General features: G+C 46.9%; 1 non-coding gene across 1 annotated transcript; it reads right to left on the reverse strand.

Annotated features, from left to right (window-relative positions):
- Positions 1 to 12,037: 12,037 nt before the first annotated feature.
- TRNAY-GUA (transfer RNA tyrosine (anticodon GUA)) lies at positions 12,038 to 12,110 on the reverse strand. The gene has a single exon. It is a non-coding gene; the product is annotated as a tRNA-Tyr (tRNA).
- Between the last annotated feature and the right edge of the window lie 10,125 nt (positions 12,111 to 22,235).

Below are 22,235 nucleotides of genomic sequence, written 5' to 3' on the forward strand. Positions count from 1 at the left end.
TCTCCCGGGTGGGCTCGACCACCAACCTTTCGGTTAACAGCTGAACGCGCTAACCATAGCGCCACGGAAGCCCAAAAATAAAATGTTCGTCAGGTATTGTGGAAAAACTTTGGCTTTTTACGTTACATTTGAGATCCCACTACACCGCCTTCGGTTGGACTCGAACCACCAACCTATTGGTTAACAGCCGAACGCTCTAACCATTGAGCCACGGAAGCTCAGAAATTAAATGGTTGTCAGGTATTGTGGGAAAACTTTGGCTTTTTACGTTACATTTGAGATCTCACAACACCACTCCCGGGTGGGCTCGAACCACCAACCTATTGGTTAACAGCCGAACGCGATAACCATTGAGCCATGGGAGCTCAGAAATTAAATGGTTGTCACGTATTGTGGAAAAACTTTGGCTTTTTACGTTACATTTGAGACTTCACAACACCGCTCCCGGGTGGGCTCGAACCACCAACCTTTGGGTTAACAGCCGAACGCGCAAACCATTGCGCTACGGAAGCCCAAAAAATAAATGGTCGTCAGGTATTGTGGAAAAACTTTGGCTTTTTAAGTTACATTTGAGACTCCACAACACCTCTCCCGGGTAGGCTCGAACCACCAACCTTTCGGTTAACATCCGAACGCGCTAACCATGGAGCCAAAGAAGCTCAGAAATGAAATAGTCTTCAGCTATTGTGGAAAAACTCTGACTTTTTACGTTTCATTTGAGATCCCATAACACCGCTCCCGTGTGGGCTCGAACCACCAACCTATTGGTTAACAGCCGAACGCGATAACCATTGAGCCACGGGAGCTCAGAAATTAAATGGTTGTCACGTATTGTGGAAAAGTTTTGACTTTTTACGCTACATCGGAGACTCCACAACACCTCTTCCGGGTGGGCTCGAACCACCAACCTTTCGGTTAACAGCCGAACGCGCTAACCATTGAGCCACGGAATCTCAGAAATTAAATGGTTGTCAGGTATTGTGGAAAAACTTTGGCTTTTTACGTTACATTTGAGATCCCACAACACCGCTCCCGGGTGGGCTCGAACCACCAACCTATTGGTTAACAGCCGAACGCGATAACCATTGAGCCACGGGAGCTCAGAAATTAAATGGTTGTCACGTATTGTGGAAAATGTTTCGCTTTTTACGTTACATTTGAGACTTCACAACACCGCTCCCGGGTGGGCTCGAACCACCAACCTTTCGGTTAACAGCCGAACGCGCTAACCATTGCGTTACGGAAGCCCAAAAAATAAATGGTCGTCAGGTATTGTGGAAAAGCTTTGGCTTTTTACGTTACATTTGAGATCCCATAACACCGCTCCCGGGTGGGCTTGAACCACCAACCTTTCGGTTAACAGCCGAACGTGCTAACCATTGAGCCACGGAATCTCAGAAATTAAATGGTTGTCAGGTATTGTGGAAAAACTTTGGCTTTTTACGTTACATTTGAGATCCCACAACACCGCTCCCGTGTGGGCTCGAACCACCAACCTATTGGTTAACAGCCGAACGCGATAACCATTGAGCCACGGAAGCTCAGAAATTAAATGGTTGTCAGGTATTGTGGAAAAGTTATGACTTTTCACGCTACATCTGAGACTCCACAACACCTCTCCCGGGTGGGCTCGAACCACCAACCTTTTGGTTAACAGCCGAACGCGCTTACCATTGCGCCACGGAAGCCCAAACATTAAATGTTCGTCAGGTGTTGTGGAAAAACTCTGACTTTTTACGTTACATTTGAGATCCCATAACACCTCTCCCGGCTGAGCTCGAACCACCAACCTTTCGGTTAACAGCCGAACGCACTAACCATTGCGCCACGGAAGCCCAAAAAAAAAATGTTCGTCAGGTATTGTGGAAAAAAATTGCCTTTTTACGTTACATTTGAGACTTCACAACACCGCTCCCGGGTGGGCTCGAACCACCAACCTATTGGTTAACAGCCGAACGCGCTAACCATTGAGCCACGGAAGCTCAGAAATTGAAAGGTTGTCAGGTATTGTGGAAAAGTTATGACTTTTCACGCTACATCTGAGACCCCACAAAACCTCTCCCGGGTGGGCTCGAACCACCAACCTTTTGGTTAACAGCCGAACGCGCTTACCATTGCGCCACGGAAGCCCAAACATTAAATGTTCGTCAGGTATTGTGGAAAAACTCTGACTTTTTACGTTACATTTGAGATCCCACAACACCGCTCCCGTGTGGGCTCGAACCACCAACCTATTGGTTAACAGCCGAACGCGATAACCATTGAGCCACGGAAGCTCAGAAATTAAATGGTTGTCAGGTATTGTGGAAAAGTTATGACTTTTCACGCTACATCTGAGACTCCACAACACCTCTCCCGGGTGGGCTCGAACCACCAACCTTTTGGTTAACAGCCGAACGCGCTTACCATTGCGCCACGGAAGCCCAAACATTAAATGTTCGTCAGGTGTTGTGGAAAAACTCTGACTTTTTACGTTACATTTGAGATCCCATAACACCGCTCCCGGCTGGGCTCGAACCACCAACCTTTCGGTTAACAGCCGAACGCGCTAACCATTGCGCCACGGAAGCCCAAAAAAAATGTTCGTCAGGTATTGTGGAAAAACTTTGCCTTTTTACGTTACATTTGAGACTTCACAACACCGCTCCCGGGTGGGCTCGAACCACCAACCTATTGGTTAACAGCCGAACGCGCTAACCATTGAGCCACGGAAGCTCAGAAATTGAAAGGTTGTCAGGTATTGTGGAAAAGTTATGACTTTTCACGCTACATCTGAGACCCCACAAAACCTCTCCCGGGTGGGCTCCAACCACCAACCTTTCGGTTAACAGCCGAACGCGCTAACCATTGCGCCACGGAAGCCCAAAAATTAATTGTTCGTCAGGTATTGTGGAAAAACTTTGCCTTTTCACGTTACATTTGAGACTTCACAACACCGCTCCTTGGTGGGCTCGAACCACCAACCTATTAGTTAACAGCCGAACGCGCTAACCATTGAGCCACGGAAGCTCAGAAATTGAATGGTTGTCAGGTATTGTGGAAAAGTTATGACTTTTCACGCTACATCTGAGACCCCACAACACCTCTCCTGGGTGGGCTCGAACCAACAACCTTTCGGTTAACAGCTGAACGCGCTAAAAGATGCGCCACGGAAGCCCAAAAATTAAATGTTCGTCAGGTATTGTGGAAAAACTATGACTTTTTACGTTACATTTGAGATCCCAAAACACCTCTCCCGGGTGGGATCGAACCACCAACCTTTCGGTTAACAGCTGAACGCGCTAAAAAATGCGCCACGGAAGCCCAAAAATTAAATGTTCGTCAGGTATTGTGGAAAAACTCTGACTTTTTACGTTAAATTTAAGAACCCATAACACCGCTTCCGGGTGGGCTCGAACCACCAACCTTTCGGATAAAAGCTGAACGCGCTAACCATTGCGCAACGGAAGCCCAAAAATTAAGTGTTCGTCAGGTATTGTGGAAAAACTCTGACTTTTTACGTTACATTTGAGACCCCACAACACCTCTCCCGGGTGGGCTCGAACCACCAACCTTTCGGTTAACAGCCGAACGCGCTAACCATTGTGCCACGGAAGCCCAAAAATTAAATGTTCGTCAGGTATTGTGGAAAAACTCTGACTTTTTACGTTACATTTGAGATCCCATAACACCGCTCCCGGCTGGGCTCGAACCACCAACCTTTCGGTTAACAGCCGAACGCGCTAACCATTGCGCCACGGAAGCCCAAAAAAAATGTTCGTCAGGTATTGTGGAAAAACTTTGCCTTTTTACGTTACATTTGAGACTTCACAACACCGCTCCCGGGTGGGCTCGAACCACCAACCTATTGGTTAACAGCCGAACGCGCTAACCATTGAGCCACGGAAGCTCAGAAATTGAAAGGTTGTCAGGTATTGTGGAAAAGTTATGACTTTTCACGCTACATCTGAGACCCCACAAAACCTCTCCCGGGTGGGCTCCAACCACCAACCTTTCGGTTAACAGCCGAACGCGCTAACCATTGCGCCACGGAAGCCCAAAAATTAATTGTTCGTCAGGTATTGTGGAAAAACTTTGCCTTTTCACGTTACATTTGAGACTTCACAACACCGCTCCTTGGTGGGCTCGAACCACCAACCTATTAGTTAACAGCCGAACGCGCTAACCATTGAGCCACGGAAGCTCAGAAATTGAATGGTTGTCAGGTATTGTGGAAAAGTTATGACTTTTCACGCTACATCTGAGACCCCACAACACCTCTCCTGGGTGGGCTCGAACCAACAACCTTTCGGTTAACAGCTGAACGCGCTAAAAAATGCGCCACGGAAGCCCAAAAATTAAATGTTCGTCAGGTATTGTGGAAAAACTCTGACTTTTTACGTTAAATTTAAGAACCCATAACACCGCTTCCGGGTGGGCTCGAACCACCAAACTTTCGGATAAAAGCTGAACGCGCTAACCATTGCGCAACGGAAGCCCAAAAATTAAATGTTCGTCAGGTATTGTGGAAAAACTTTGCCTTTTTACGTTACATTTGAGACCCCACAACACCTCTCCCGGGTGGGCTCGAACCACCAACCTTTCGGTTAACAGCCGAACGCGCTAACCATTGTGCCACGGAAGCCCAAAAATTAAATGTTCGTCAGGTATTGTGGAAAAACTCTGACTTTTTACGTTACATTTGAGATCCCATAACACCGCTCCTGGCTGGGCTCGAACCACCAACCTTTCGGTTAACAGCCGAACGCGCTAACCATTGCGCCACGGAAGCCCAAAAAAAATGTTCGTCAGGTATTGTGGAAAAACTTTGCCTTTTTACGTTACATTTGAGACTTCACAACACCGCTCCCGGGTGGGCTCGAACCACCAACCTATTGGTTAACAGCCGAACGCGCTAACCATTGAGCCACGGAAGCTCAGAAATTGAAAGGTTGTCAGGTATTGTGGAAAAGTTATGACTTTTCACGCTACATCTGAGACCCCACAACACCTCTCCCGGGTGGGCTCCAACCACCAACCTTTCGGTTAACAGCCGAACGCGCTAACCATTGCGCCACGGAAGCCCAAAAATTAAATGTTCGTCAGGTATTGTGGAAAAACTTTGCCTTTTTACGTTACATTTGAGACTTCACAACACCGCTCCCGGGTGGGCTCGAACCACCAACCTATTGGTTAACAGCCGAACGCGCTAACCATTGAGCCACGGAAGCTCAGAAATTGAATGGTTGTCAGGTATTGTGGAAAAGTTATGACTTTTCACGCTACATCTGAGACCCCACAACACCTCTCCCGGGTGGGCTCCAACCACCAACCTTTCGGTTAACAGCCGAACGCGCTAACCATTGCGCCACGGAAGCCCAAAAATTAAATGTTCGTCAGGTATTGTGGAAAAACTTTGCCTTTTTACGTTACATTTGAGACTTCACAACACCGCTCCCGGGTGGGCTCGAACCACCAACCTATTGGTTAACAGCCGAACGCGCTAACCATTGAGCCACGGAAGCTCAGAAATTGAATGGTTGTCAGGTATTGTGGAAAAGTTATGACTTTTCACGCTACATCTGAGACCCCACAACACCTCTCCCGGGTGGGCTCCAACCACCAACCTTTCGGTTAACAGCCGAACGCGCTAACCATTGCGCCACGGAAGCCCAAAAATTAAATGTTCGTCAGGTATTGTGGAAAAACTTTGCCTTTTTACGTTACATTTGAGACTTCACAACACCGCTCCCGGGTGGGCTCGAACCACCAACCTATTGGTTAACAGCCGAACGCGCTAACCATTGAGCCACGGAAGCTCAGAAATTGAATGGTTGTCAGGTATTGTGGAAAATTTATGACTTTTCACGCTACATCTGAGACCCCACAACACCTCTCCTGGGTGGGCTCGAACCAACAACCTTTCGGTTAACAGCTGAACGCGCTAAAAAATGCGCCACGGAAGCCCAAAAATTAAATGTTCGTCAGGTATTGTGGAAAAACTATGACTTTTTACGTTACATTTGAGATCCCAAAACACCTCTCCTGGGTGGGATCGAACCACCAACCTTTCGGTTAACAGCTGAACGCGCTAAAAAATGCGCCACGGAAGCCCAAAAATTAAATGTTCGTCAGGTATTGTGGAAAAACTCTGACTTTTTACGTTAAATTTAAGAACCCATAACACCGCTTCCGGGTGGGCTCGAACCACCAACCTTTCGGTTAAAAGCTGAACGCGCTAACCATTGCGCAACGGAAGCCCAAAAATTAAGTGTTCGTCAGGTATTGTGGAAAAACTCTGAATTTTTACGTTAAATTTAAGAACCCATAACACCGCTTCCGGGTGGGCTCGAACCACCAACCTTTCGGTTAAAAGCTGAACGCGCTAACCATTGCGCAACGAAAGCCCAAAAATTAAGTGTTCGTCAGGTATTGTGGAAAAACTATGACTTTTTACGTTACATTTGAGACCCCACAACACTTCTCCCGGGTGGGATCGAACCACCAACCTTTCGGTTAACAGCTGAACGCGCTAAAAAATGCGCCACGGAAGCCCAAAAATTAAATGTTCGTCAGGTATTGTGGAAAAACTATGACTTTTTACGTTACATTTGAGATCCCAAAACACCTCTCCAGGGTGGGATCGAACCACCAACCTTTCGGTTAACAGCTGAACGCGCTAAAAAATGCGCCACGGAAGCCCAAAAATTAAATGTTCGTCAGGTATTGTGGAAAAACTCTGACTTTTTACGTTAAATTTAAAAACCCATAACACCGCTTCCGGGTGGGCTCGAACCACCAACCTTTCGGTTAAAAGCTGAACGCGCTAACCATTGCGCAACGGAAGCCCAAAAATTAAGTGTTCGTCAGGTATTGTGGAAAAACTCTGACTTTTTACGTTACATTTGAGACCCCACAACACCTCTCCCGGGTGGGCTCGAACCACCAACCTTTCGGTTAACAGCCGAACGCGCTAACCATTGTGCCACGGAAGCCCAAAAATTAAATGTTCGTCAGGTATTGTGGAAAAACTCTGACTTTTTACGTTACATTTGAGATCCCATAACACCGCTCCCGGCTGGGCTCGAACCACCAACCTTTCGGTTAACAGTCGAACGCGCTAACCATTGCGCCACGGAAGCCCAAAAATTAAATGTTCGTCAGGTATTGTGGAAAAACTCTGACTTTTTACGTTACATTTGAGATCCCATAACACCGCTCCCGGCTGGGCTCGAACCACCAACCTTTCGGTTAACAGCCGAACGCGCTAACCATTGCGCCACGGAAGCCCAAAAAAAATGTTCGTCAGGTATTGTGGAAAAACTTTGCCTTTTTACGTTACATTTGAGATCCCATAACACCGCTCCCGGCTGGGCTCGAACCACCAACCTTTCGGTTAACAGCCGAACGCGCTAACCATTGCGCCACGGAAGCCCAAAAAAAATGTTCGTCAGGTATTGTGGAAAAACTTTGCCTTTTTACGTTACATTTGAGACTTCACAACACCGCTCCCGGGTGGGCTCGAACCACCAAACTATTGGTTAACAGCCGAACGCGCTAACCATTGAGCCACGGAAGCTCAGAAATTGAAAGGTTGTCAGGTATTGTGGAAAAGTTATGACTTTTCACGCTACATCTGAGACCCCACAACACCTCTCCCGGGTGGGCTCCAACCACCAACCTTTCGGTTAACAGCCGAACGCGCTAACCATTGCGCCACGGAAGCCCAAAAATTAAATGTTCGTCAGGTATTGTGGAAAAACTTTGCCTTTTTACGTTACATTTGAGACTTCACAACACCGCTCCCGGGTGGGCTCGAACCACCAACCTATTGGTTAACAGCCGAACGCGCTAACCATTGAGCCACGGAAGCTCAGAAATTGAATGGTTGTCAGGTATTGTGGAAGAGTTATGACTTTTCACGCTACATCTGAGACCCCACAACACCTCTCCCGGGTGGGCTCCAACCACCAACCTTTCGGTTAACAGCCGAACGCGCTAACCATTGCGCCACGGAAGCCCAAAAATTAAATGTTCGTCAGGTATTGTGGAAAAACTTTGCCTTTTTACGTTACATTTGAGACTTCACAACACCGCTCCCGGGTGGGCTCGAACCACCAACCTATTGGTTAACAGCCGAACGCGCTAACCATTGAGCCACGGAAGCTCAGAAATTGAATGGTTGTCAGGTATTGTGGAAAAGTTATGACTTTTCACGCTACATCTGAGACCCCACAACACCTCTCCTGGGTGGGCTCGAACCAACAACCTTTCGGTTAACAGCTGAACGCGCTAAAAAATGCGCCACGGAAGCCCAAAAATTAAATGTTCGTCAGGTATTGTGGAAAAACTATGACTTTTTACGTTACATTTGAGATCCCAAAACACCTCTCCCGGGTGGGATCGAACCACCAACCTTTCGGTTAACAGCTGAACGCGCTAAAAAATGCGCCACGGAAGCCCAAAAATTAAATGTTCGTCAGGTATTGTGGAAAAACTTTGCCTTTTTACGTTACATTTGAGACTTCACAACACCGCTCCCGGGTGGGCTCGAACCACCAACCTATTGGTTAACAGCCGAACGCGCTAACCATTGAGCCACGGAAGCTCAGAAATTGAATGGTTGTCAGGTATTGTGGAAAAGTTATGACTTTTCACGCTACATCTGAGACCCCACAACACCTCTCCTGGGTGGGCTCGAACCACCAACCTTTCGGTTAACAGCTGAACGCGCTAAAAAATGCGCCACGGAAGCCCAAAAATTAAATGTTCGTCAGGTATTGTGGAAAAACTATGACTTTTTACGTTACATTTGAGATCCCAAAACACCTCTCCCGGGTGGGATCGAACCACCAACCTTTCGGTTAACAGCTGAACGCGCTAAAAAATGCGCCACGGAAGCCCAAAAATTAAATGTTCGTCAGGTATTGTGGAAAAACTCTGACTTTTTACGTTAAATTTAAGAACCCATAACACCGCTTCCGGGTGGGCTCGAAACACCAACCTTTCGGTTAAAAGCTGAACGCGCTAACCATTGCGCAACGGAAGCCCAAAAATTAAGTGTTCGTCAGGTATTGTGGAAAAACTCTGACTTTTCACGTTAAATTTAAGAACCCATAACACCGCTTCCGGGTGGGCTCGAACCACCAACCTTTCGGTTAAAAGCTGAACGCGCTAACCATTGCGCAACGGAAGCCCAAAAATTAAGTGTTCGTCAGGTATTGTGGAAAAACTATGACTTTTTACGTTACATTTGAGACCCCACAACACCTCTCCCGGGCGGGATCGAACCACCAACCTTTCGGTTAACAGCTGAACGCGCTAAAAAATGCGCCACGGAAGCCCGAAAATTAAATGTTCGTCAGGTATTGTGGAAAAACTATGACTTTTTACGTTACATTTGAGATCCCAAAACACCTCTCCCGGCTGGGATCGAACCACCAACCTTTCGGTTAACAGCTGAACGCGCTAAAAAATGCGCCACGGAAGCCCAAAAATTAAATGTTCGTCAGGTATTGTGGAAAAACTCTGACTTTTTACGTTAAATTTAAAAACCCATAACACCGCTTCCGGGTGGGCTCGAACCACCAACCTTTCGGTTAAAAGCTGAGCGCGCTAACCATTGCGCAACGGAAGCCCAAAAATTAAGTGTTCGTCAGGTATTGTGGAAAAACTCTGACTTTTTACGTTACATTTGAGACCCCACAACACCTCTCCCGGGTGGGCTCGAACCACCAACCTTTCGGTTAACAGCCGAACGCGCTAACCATTGTGCCACGGAAGCCCAAAAATTAAATGTTCGTCAGGTATTGTGGAAAAACTCTGACTTTTTACGTTACATTTGAGATCCCATAACACCGCTCCCGGCTGGGCTCGAACCACCAACCTTTCGGTTAACAGCCGAACGCGCTAACCATTGCGCCACGGAAGCCCAAAAAAAATGTTCGTCAGGTATTGTGGAAAAACTTTGCCTTTTTACATTACATTTGAGACTTCACAACACCGCTCCCGGGTGGGCTCGAACCACCAACCTATTGGTTAACAGCCGAACGCGCTAACCATTGAGCCACGGAAGCTCAGAAATTGAAAGGTTGTCAGGTATTGTGGAAAAGTTATGACTTTTCACGCTACATCTGAGACCCCACAACACCTCTCCCGGGTGGGCTCCAACCACCAACCTTTCGGTTAACAGCCGAACGCGCTAACCATTGCGCCACGGAAGCCCAAAAGTTAAATGTTCGTCAGGTATTGTGGAAAAACTTTGCCTTTTTACGTTACATTTGAGACTTCACAACACCGCTCCCGGGTGGGCTCGAACCACCAACCTATTGGTTAACAGCCGAACGCGCTAACCATTGAGCCACGGAAGCTCAGAAATTGAATGGTTGTCAGGTATTGTGGAAAAGTTATGACTTTTCACGCTACATCTGAGACCCCACAACACCTCTCCCGGGTGGGCTCCAACCACCAACCTTTCGGTTAACAGCCGAACGCGCTAACCATTGCGCCACGGAAGCCCAAAAATTAAATGTTCGTCAGGTATTGTGGAAAAACTTTGCCTTTTTACGTTACATTTGAGACTTCACAACACCGCTCCCGGGTGGGCTCGAACCACCAACCTATTGGTTAACAGCCGAACGCGCTAACCATTGAGCCACGGAAGCTCAGAAATTGAATGTTTGTCAGGTATTGTGGAAAAGTTATGACTTTTCACGCTACATCTGAGACCCCACAACACCTCTCCTGGGTGGGCTCGAACCAACAACCTTTCGGTTAACAGCTGAACGCGCTAAAAAATGCGCCACGGAAGCCCAAAAATTAAATGTTCGTCAGGTATTGTGGAAAAACTATGACTTTTTACGTTACATTTGAGATCCCAAAACACCTCTCCCGGGTGGGATCGAACCACCAACCTTTCGGTTAACAGCTGAACGCGCTAAAAAATGCGCCACGGAAGCCCAAAAATTAAATGTTCGTCAGGTATTGTGGAAAAACTCTGACTTTTTACGTTAAATTTAAGAACCCATAACACCGCTTCCGGGTGGGCTCGAACCACCAACCTTTCGGTTAAAAGCTGAACGCGCTAACCATTGCGCAACGGAAGCCCAAAAATTAAGTGTTCGTCAGGTATTGTGGAAAAACTCTGACTTTTTACGTTACATTTGAGACCCCACAACACCTCTCCCGGGTGGGCTCGAACCACCAACCTTTCGGTTAACAGCCGAACGCGCTAACCATTGTGCCACGGAAGCCCAAAAATTAAATGTTCGTCAGGTATTGTGGAAAAACTCTGACTTTTTACGTTACATTTGAGATCCCATAACACCGCTCCCGGCTGGGCTCGAACCACCAACCTTTCGGTTAACAGCCGAACGCGCTAACCATTGCGCCACGGAAGCCCAAAAAAAAATGTTCGTCAGGTATTGTGGAAAAACTTTGCCTTTTTACGTTACATTTGAGACTTCACAACACCGCTCCCGGGTGGGCTCGAACCACCAACCTATTGGTTAACAGCCGAACGCGCTAACCATTGAGCCACGGAAGCTCAGAAATTGAAAGGTTGTCAGGTATTGTGGAAAAGTTATGACTTTTCACGCTACATCTGAGACCCCACAACACCTCTCCCGGGTGGGCTCCAACCACCAACCTTTCGGTTAACAGCCGAACGCGCTAACCATTGCGCCACGGAAGCCCAAAAATTAAATGTTCGTCAGGTATTGTGGAAAAACTTTGCCTTTTTACGTTACATTTGAGACTTCACAACACCGCTCCCGGGTGGGCTCGAACCACCAACCTATTGGTTAACAGCCGAACGCGCTAACCATTGTGCCACGGAAGCCCAAAAATTAAATGTTCGTCAGGTATTGTGGAAAAACTCTGACTTTTTACGTTACATTTGAGATCCCATAACACCGCTCCCGGCTGGGCTCGAACCACCAACCTTTCGGTTAACAGCCGAACGCGCTAACCATTGCGCCACGGAAGCCCAAAAAAAATGTTCGTCAGGTATTGTGGAAAAACTTTGCATTTTTACGTTACATTTGAGACTTCACAACACCGCTCCCGGGTGGGCTCGAACCACCAACCTATTGGTTTACAGCCGAACGCGCTAACCATTGAGCCACGGAAGCTCAGAAATTGAAAGGTTGTCAGGTATTGTGGAAAAGTTATGACTTTTCACGCTACATCTGAGACCCCACAACACCTCTCCCGGGTGGGCTCCAACCACCAACCTTTCGGTTAACAGCCGAACGCGCTAACCATTGCGCCACGGAAGCCCAAAAGTTAAATGTTCGTCAGGTATTGTGGAAAAACTTTGCCTTTTTACGTTACATTTGAGACTTCACAACACCGCTCCCGGGTGGGATCGAACCACCAACCTATTGGATAACAGCCGAACGCGCTAACCATTGAGCCACGGAAGCTCAGAAATTGAATGGTTGTCAGGTATTGTGGAAAAGTTATGACTTTTCACGCTACATCTGCGACCCCACAACACCTCTCCCGGGTGGGCTCCAACCACCAACCTTTCGGTTAACAGCCGAACGCGCTAACCATTGCGCCACGGAAGCCCAAAAATTAAATGTTCGTCAGGTATTGTGGAAAAACTTTGCCTTTTTACGTTACATTTGAGACTTCACAACACCGCTCCCGGGTGGGCTCGAACCACCAACCTATTGGTTAACAGCCGAACGCGCTAACCATTGAGCCACGGAAGCTCAGAAATTGAATGTTTGTCAGGTATTGTGGAAAAGTTATGACTTTTCACGCTACATCTGAGACCCCACAACACCTCTCCTGGGTGGGCTCGAACCAACAACCTTTCGGTTAACAGCTGAACGCGCTAAAAAATGCGCCACGGAAGCCCAAAAATTAAATGTTCGTCAGGTATTGTGGAAAAACTATGACTTTTTACGTTACATTTGAGATCCCAAAACACCTCTCCCGGGTGGGATCGAACCACCAACCTTTCGGTTAACAGCTGAACGCGCTAAAAAATGCGCCACGGAAGCCCAAAAATTAAATGTTCGTCAGGTATTGTGGAAAAACTCTGAATTTTTACGTTAAATTTAAGAACCCATAACACCGCTTCCGGGTGGGCTCGAACCACCAACCTTTCGGTTAAAAGCTGAACGCGCTAACCATTGCGCAACGGAAGCCCAAAAATTAAGTGTTCGTCAGGTATTGTGGAAAAACTCTGACTTTTTACGTTACATTTGAGACCCCACAACACCTCTCCCGGGTGGGCTCGAACCACCAACCTTTCGGTTAACAGCCGAACGCGCTAACCATTGTGCCACGGAAGCCCAAAAATTAAATGTTCGTCAGGTATTGTGGAAAAACTCTGACTTTTTACGTTACATTTGAGATCCCATAACACCGCTCCCGGCTGGGCTCGAACCACCAACCTTTCGGTTAACAGCCGAACGCGCTAACCATTGCGCCACGGAAGCCCAAAAAAAAATGTTCGTCAGGTATTGTGGAAAAACTTTGCCTTTTTACGTTACATTTGAGACTTCACAACACCGCTCCCGGGTGGGCTCGAACCACCAACCTATTGGTTAACAGCCGAACGCGCTAACCATTGAGCCACGGAAGCTCAGAAATTGAAAGGTTGTCAGGTATTGTGGAAAAGTTATGACTTTTCACGCTACATCTGAGACCCCACAACACCTCTCCCGGGTGGGCTCCAACAACCAACCTTTCGGTTAACAGCCGAACGCGCTAACCATTGCGCCACGGAAGCCCAAAAATTAAATGTTCGTCAGGTATTGTGGAAAAACTTTGCCTTTTTACGTTACATTTGAGACTTCACAACACCGCTCCCGGGTGGGCTCGAACCACCAACCTATTGGTTAACAGCCGAACGCGCTAACCATTGTGCCACGGAAGCCCAAAAATTAAATGTTCGTCAGGTATTGTGGAAAAACTCTGACTTTTTACGTTACATTTGAGATCCCATAACACCGCTCCCGGCTGGGCTCGAACCACCAACCTTTCGGTTAACAGCCGAACGCGCTAACCATTGCGCCACGGAAGCCCAAAAAAAATGTTCGTCAGGTATTGTGGAAAAACTTTGCATTTTTACGTTACATTTGAGACTTCACAACACCGCTCCCGGGTGGGCTCGAACCACCAACCTATTGGCTAACAGCCGAACGCGCTAACCATTGAGCCACGGAAGCTCAGAAATTGAAAGGTTGTCAGGTATTGTGGAAAAGTTATGACTTTTCACGCTACATCTGAGACCCCACAACACCTCTCCCGGGTGGGCTCCAACCACCAACCTTTCGGTTAACAGCCGAACGCGCTAACCATTGCGCCACGGAAGCCCAAAAGTTAAATGTTCGTCAGGTATTGTGGAAAAACTTTGCCTTTTTACGTTACATTTGAGACTTCACAACACCGCTCCCGGGTGGGATCGAACCACCAACCTATTGGATAACAGCCGAACGCGCTAACCATTGAGCCACGGAAGCTCAGAAATTGAATGGTTGTCAGGTATTGTGGAAAAGTTATGACTTTTCACGCTACATCTGAGACCCCACAACACCTCTCCCGGGTGGGCTCCAACCACCAACCTTTCGGTTAACAGCCGAACGCGCTAACCATTGCGCCACGGAAGCCCAAAAATTAAATGTTCGTCAGGTATTGTGGAAAAACTTTGCCTTTTTACGTTACATTTGAGACTTCACAACACCGCTCCCGGGTGGGCTCGAACCACCAACCTATTGGTTAACAGCCGAACGCGCTAACCATTGAGCCACGGAAGCTCAGAAATTGAATGTTTGTCAGGTATTGTGGAAAAGTTATGACTTTTCACGCTACATCTGAGACCCCACAACACCTCTCCTGGGTGGGCTCGAACCAACAACCTTTCGGTTAACAGCTGAACGCGCTAAAAAATGCGCCACGGAAGCCCAAAAATTAAATGTTCGTCAGGTATTGTGGAAAAACTATGACTTTTTACGTTACATTTGAGATCCCAAAACACCTCTCCCGGGTGGGATCGAACCACCAACCTTTCGGTTAACAGCTGAACGCGCTAAAAAATGCGCCACGGAAGCCCAAAAATTAAATGTTCGTCAGGTATTGTGGAAAAACTCTGACTTTTTACGTTAAATTTAAGAACCCATAACACCGCTTCCGGGTGGGCTCGAACCACCAACCTTTCGGTTAAAAGCTGAACGCGCTAACCATTGCGCAACGGAAGCCCAAAAATTAAGTGTTCGTCAGGTATTGTGGAAAAACTCTGACTTTTTACGTTACATTTGAGACCCCACAACACCTCTCCCGGATGGGCTCGAACCACCAACCTTTCGGTTAACAGCCGAACGCGCTAACCATTGTGCCACGGAAGCCCAAAAATTAAATGTTCGTCAGGTATTGTGGAAAAACTCTGACTTTTTACGTTACATTTGAGATCCCATAACACCGCTCCCGGCTTTGCTCGAACCACCAACCTTTCGGTTAACAGCCGAACGCGCTAACCATTGCGCCACGGAAGCCCAAAAAAAGTGTTCGTCAGGTATTGTGGAAAAACTTTGCCTTTTTACGTTACATTTGAGACTTCACAACACCGCTCCCGGGTGGGCTCGAACCACCATCCTATTGGTTAACAGCCGAACGCGCTAACCATTGAGCCACGGAAGCTCAGAAATTGAATAGTTGTCAGGTATTGTGGAAAAGTTATGACTTTTCACGCTACATCTGAGACCCCACAACACCTCTCCCGGGTGGGCTCCAACCACCAACCTTTCGGTTAACAGCCGAACGCGCTTACCATTGCGCCACGGAAGCCCAAAAATTAAATGTTCGTCAGGTATTGTGGAAAAACTTTGCCTTTTTACGTTACATTTGAGACTTCACAACACCGCTCCCGGGTGGGCTCGAACCACCATCCTATTGGTTAACAGCCGAACGCGCTAACCATTGAGCCACGGAAGCTCAGAAATTGAATAGTTGTCAGGTATTGTGGAAAAGTTATGACTTTTCACGCTACATCTGAGACCCCACAACACCTCTCCTGGGTGGGCTCGAACCAACAACCTTTCGGTTAACAGCCGAACGCGCTAACCATTGCGCTACGGAAGCCCAAAAAATAAATGGTTGTCAGGTATTGAGGAAAAATTATGACTTTTCACGCTACATCTGAGACCCCACAACACTTCTCCTGGGTGGGCTCCAACCACCAACCTTTTGGTTAACATCCGAACGCGCTAACTATGGAGCCAAAGAAGCTCAGAAATGAAATGGTCTTCAGCTATTATGGAAAAACTCTGACTTTTACCAGGAGCAGATGACAAAGGAGTCTCGGACGCTAGCTTCCATAATGTAGAGGGCAATGGGATCCGCGAACGTCACGGTTATTAACCAAAATCATTACGCCAGTGCCACCTCTCGTAGGAAATTTGAGCTTTATTTTCCAACCAATAGCGTGGCTGCAAAGTCTCGAAAGGAGATCTGGGAAATCGCGTCTGGATCCTCTCTTTAAAGTTACGTATCGTCTGCTTATAATTAGCCTAGGATTAACGGGTATTAGAGTTAAAATATGGATTTCAACGGCTTTTTAATCTTTTTTTTAGACTAAAATTGATAATGAAAAGCCCAGCGAGTAACGTATGTACATTATTAAAAACCTAAAATGTGTTTCAGTTATTTTTTTCTAAATTTCTTCTTGAATTAAATGATAGCTACAAGAGGTTGGGAAAAGTAATCACTCACGATCTTTTAAAGCCCAAAAAGTAAGAGACAGTGATTTCGTTTCCAACCTCTTGTAGCAGTCAATTAATTCAAAAGAAATACGGAATATTTTGGCCCTAAAACACATATATAACATTGTGTTTCGGCATCTTTTAAAACCTTGCTTTTATCTTTTGAAAACCCGACCCCAATCATTCCAGTGGGCACAAATTGTTAATTAAGCCTTACCTGGGTTTCTCTGCTAGTTTGGACTTAATTTGACTATTTAGTAGGTTTAAAGTCACAAAATGTAGTCTTATCTTTTATCTTAATACCAACGGTTACAGCTGTTTGAATAAAGTAATTATATTGTGTATATTTATGTCGCGATCGGATAAGACGAACCTGAGTAGCCACCTTTAGTCCGTTATTACAAAAACATTCCCAGCAGACTTTGGTGCCAGATATAATCCACCAAAAGCATCGTCTGCTATAATGTCTGATAGCGCCTCTATGGCAAACGATACCGCTACAGCTGTGACGTACGCGGGTGCCATTGCCCTCTATATTGTGTTAGCTAGCGTCCGAGACTCCTTTGTCATCTGCTCCTGCTTTTACCTTACATTTGAGATCCCATAACACCGCTCCCGGGTGGGCTCGAACCACCAACATTTTGGTTAACAGCCGAACGCGCTAACCATTGCGCCACGGAAGCCCAAAAATTAAATGGTCGTCAGGTATTGTGGAAAAACTTTGGCTTTTTACGTTACATTTGAGATCCCACAACACCGCTCCCGGATGGGCTCGAACAACAAACCTATTGGTTAACAGCCGAACGCTCTAACCATTGAGCCACGGGAGCGGTGTTATGGGATCTCAAATGTAACGTAAAAATCAGAGTTTTTCCACAATACCTGACGACTATTTATTTTTTGGGCTTCCGTAGCGCAATGGTTAGCGCGTTCGGCTGTTAACCAATAGGTTGGTGGTTCGAGCCCACCCGGGAGAGGTGTTGTGGGGTCTCAGATGTAGCGCAAAAAGTCAAAACTTTTCCACAATACGTGACAACCATTTAATTTCTGAGCTTACGTGGCTCAATGGTTAGCGCGTTTGGCTGTTAACCAATAGGTTGGTGCTTCGAGCCTACCCGGGAGCGGTGTTGTGGGATCTCAAATGTAACGTAAAAAGCCAAAGTTTTTCCACAATACCTGACAACCATTTAATTTCTGAGATTCCGTGGCTCAGTGGTTAGCGCGTTCGGCTGTTAACCGAAAGGTTGGTGGTTCGAGCCCACCCGGGAGCGGTGTTGTGCAGTCTCAAATGTAACGTAAAAAGCCAAAATTTTTCCACAATACCTGACGACCATTTATTTTTTGGTCTTCCGTAGCGCAATGGTTAGCGCGTTCGGCTGTTAACCGAAAGGTTGGTGGTTCGAGCCCACCCGGAAGAGGTGTTGTGGAGTCTCAGATGTAGCGTAAAAATTCAAAACTTTTCCACAATACGTGACAACCATTTAATTTCTGAGATTCCGTGGCTCAATGGTTAACGCGTTCGGCTGTTAACCAATACGTTGGTGGTTCGAGCCCACCCGGGAGTGGTGTTGTGGGATCTCAAATGTAACGTAAAAATCAGAGTTTTTCCACAATACCTGACGACCATTTATTTTTTGGGCTTCCGTAGCGCAATGGTTAGCGCGTTCGGCTGTTAACCAATAGGTTGGTGGTTCGAGCCCACCCGGGAGAGGTGTTGTGGGGTCTCAGATGTAGCGCAAAAAGTCAAAACTTTTCCACAATACGTGACAACCATTTAATTTCTGAGCTTACGTGGCTCAATGGTTAGCGCGTTTGGCTGTTAACCAATAGGTTGGTGCTTCGAGCCTACCCGGGAGCGGTGTTGTGGGATCTCAAATGTAACGTAAAAAGCCAAAGTTTTTCCACAATACCTGACAACCATTTAATTTCTGAGATTCCGTGGCTCAGTGGTTAGCGCGTTCGGCTGTTAACCGAAAGGTTGGTGGTTCGAGCCCACCCGGGAGCGGTGTTGTGCAGTCTCAAATGTAACGTAAAAAGCCAAAGTTTTTCCACAATACCTGACGACCATTTAATTTTTGGGCTTCCGTGGCGCAATGGTTAGCGCGTTCGGCTGTTAACCAATAGGTTGGTGGTTCGAGCCCACCCGGGAGTGGTGTTGTGGGATCTCAAATTTAACGTGAAAAGTCATAACTTTTCCACAATACTTGACGACCATTTAATTTCTGAGCTTCCGTGGCTCAATGGTTAGAGCGTTCGGCTGTTAACCAATAGATTGGTGGTTTGAGCCCACACGGGAGCGGTGTTGTGGGATCTCAAATGTAACGTAAAATGTCAGAGTTTTTCCACAATACCTGACGACCATTTATTTTTTGGGCTTCCGTAGCGCAATGGTTAGCGCGTTCTGCTGTTAACCGAAAGGTTGGTTGTTCGAGCCCACCCGGGAGAGGTGTTGTGGAGTCTCAGATGTAGCGTGAAAAGTTAAAACTTTTCCACAATACGTGACAACCATTTAATTTCTGAGCTTACGTGGCTCAATGGTTAGCGCGTTCGGCTGTTAACCAATAGGTTGGTGGTTCGAGCCCACCCGGGAGTGGTGTTGTGGGATCTCAAATGTAACGTGAAAAGTCATAACTTTCCCACAATACTTGACGACCATTTAATTTCTGAGCTTCCGTGGCTCAATGGTTAGAGCGTTCGGCTGTTTACCAATAGGTTGGTGGTTCGAGCCCACACGGGAGCGGTGTTATGGGATCTCAAATGTAATGTAAAAATCAGAGTTTTTCCACAATACCTGACGACCATTTATTTTTTGGGCTTCCGTAGCGCAATGGTTAGCGCGTTCTGCTGTTAACCAATAGGTTGGTGGTTCGAGCCCACACGGGAGCGGTGTTATGGGATCTCAAATGTAACGTAAAAAGTCAGAGTTTTTCCACAATACCTGACGACCATTTATTTTTTGGGCTTCCGTAGCGCAATGGTTAGCGCGTTCCGCTGTTAACCAATAGGTTGGTGGTTCGAGCCCACACGGGAGCGGTGTTATGGGATCTCAAATGTAACGTAAAAAGTCAGAGTTTTTCCACAATACCTGACGACCATTTATTTTTTGGGCTTCCGTAGCGCAATGGTTAGCGCGTTCGGCTGTTAACCTATAGGTTGGTGGTTCGAGCCCACCCGGGAGAGGTGTTGTGGGGTCTCAGATGTAGCGTAAAAAGTCAAAACTTTTCCACAATACGTGACAACCATTTAATTTCTGAGCTTACGTGGCTCAATGGTTAGCGCGTTCGGCTGTTAACCAATAGGTTGGTGGTTCGAGCCCACCCGGGAGTGGTGTTGTGGGATCTCAAATGTAAGGTAAAAAGTCATAACTTTTCCACAATACTTGACGACCATTTAATTTCTGAGCTTCCGTGGCTCAATGGTTAGAGCGTTCGGCTGTTAACCAATAGGTTGGTGGTTCGAGCCCACACGGGAGCGGTGTTATGGGATCTCAAATGTAACGTAAAAAGTCAGGGTTTTTCCACAATACCTGACGACCATTTACTTTTTGGGCTTCCTTAGCTTAATGGTTAGCGCGTTCGGCTGTTAATCGAAAGGTTGGTGGTTCGAGCCCACCCGGGAGAGGTGTTGTGGAGTCTCAGATGTAGCGTAAAAATTCAAAACTTTTCCACAATACGTGACAACTATTTAATTTCTGAGCTCCCGTGGCTCAATGGTTATCGCGTTCGGCTGTTAACCAATAGGTTGGTGGTTCGAGCCCACCCGGGAGCTATGTTGTGAAGTCTCAAATGTAACGTAAAAAGCCAAAGTTTTTCCACAGCCGAACGCGCTAACCATTGCGCTACGGAAGCCCAAAAAATAAATGGTCGTCAGGTATTGTGGAAAAACTCTGACTTTTTACGTTTCATTTGAGATCCCATAACACCGCTCCCGTGTGGGCTCGAACCACCAACCTATTGGTTAACAGCCGAACGCTCTAACCATTGAGCCACTGAAGCTCAGAAAGTAAATGGTTGTCAGGTATTGTGGAAAAGTTATGACTTTTCACGCTACATCTGAGACCCCACAACACCTCTCCTGGGTGGGCTCCAACCACCAACCTTTTGGTTAACATCCGAATGCGCTAACCATGGAGCCAAAGAAGCTCAGAAATGAAATGGTCTTCAGCTATTGTGGAAAAACTCTGATTTTTACCTTACATTTGAGATCCCATAACACCGCTCCCGGGCGGGCTCGAACCACCAACATTTTGGTTAACAGCCGAACGCGCTAACCATTGCGCCACGGAAGCCCAAAAATTAAATGGTCGTCAGGTATTGTGGAAAAACTTTGGCTTTTTACGTTACATTTGAGATCCCACAACACCGCTCCCGGGTGGGCTCGAACCACCAACCTATTGGTTAACAGCCGAACGCTCTAACCATTGAGCCACGGAAGCTCAGAAATTAAATGGTTGTCAGGTATTGTGGAAAAGTTATGACTTTTCACGCTACATCTGAGACCCCACAACACCTCTCCTGGGTGGGCCGAACCACCAACCTTTTGGTTAACATCCGAATGCGTTTACCACGGAGCCAAAGAAGCTCAGAAATGAAATGGTCTTCAGCTATTGTGGAAAAACTCTGACTTTTTACCTTACATTTGAGATCCCATAACACCGCTCCCGGGCGGGCTCGAACCACCAACATTTTGGTTAACAGCCGAACGCGCTAACCATTGCGCCACGGAAGCCCAAAAATTAAATGGTCGTCAGGTATTGTGGAAAAACTTTGGCTTTTTACGTTACATTAGAGATCCCACAACACCGCTCCCGGGTGGGCTCGAACCACCAACCTATTGGTTAACAGCCGAACGCTCTAACCATTGAGCCACGGAAGCTCAGAAACTGAATGGTTGTCAGGTATTGTGGAAAAGTTATGACTTTTCACGCTACATCTGAGACTCCACAACACCTCTCCCGGGTGGGCCGAACCACCAACCTTTTGGTTAACATCCGAACGCGCTAACCATGGAGCCAAAGAAGCTCAGAAATGAAATGGTCTTCAGCTATTGTGGAAAAACTCTGACTTTTTACCTCTCCGAGTGACGTATGTCACGGAGAGGTATTACACCGGCCGTGTCTGTGTGTCTGTGTGTCTGTGTGTCTGTCAGACCCCACGTGAACGCGTTCGCAGTTTGCGTATTGGAGCAAACAAATACCCGATTTCCGGAACGCGTTCACGGTTCACGGAAATTTGGCCATTCATCTACCAACACAAGTCTTTACTAACTGGCTTCTAAGGACCACAATCTGCTAGTCTTTGTCCATCCCACATGGACACTAGTCTGTACTTGCTAGCTTCTAAGCACCACCATCTTCTGTTCTTCGTCAATTTCACCTTGACACCAGCTTCTATGCACCACCATCTTCTGTTCTTCGTCAATTCCACATTGACACCAGGTTCTATGCACCACCATCTTCTGTTCTTCGTCAATTCCACATTGACACCAGCTTCAATGCACCACCATCTTTAGGTCTTTTGTCCATTCCACATGGACGCCAGT

Source organism: Phalangium opilio, unplaced genomic scaffold, assembly GCF_054372755.1.
Source record: "Phalangium opilio isolate 3A_F unplaced genomic scaffold, DU_Popi_V2 ptg000505l_1, whole genome shotgun sequence".
Classification (NCBI taxonomy): domain Eukaryota; kingdom Metazoa; phylum Arthropoda; class Arachnida; order Opiliones; family Phalangiidae; genus Phalangium; species Phalangium opilio.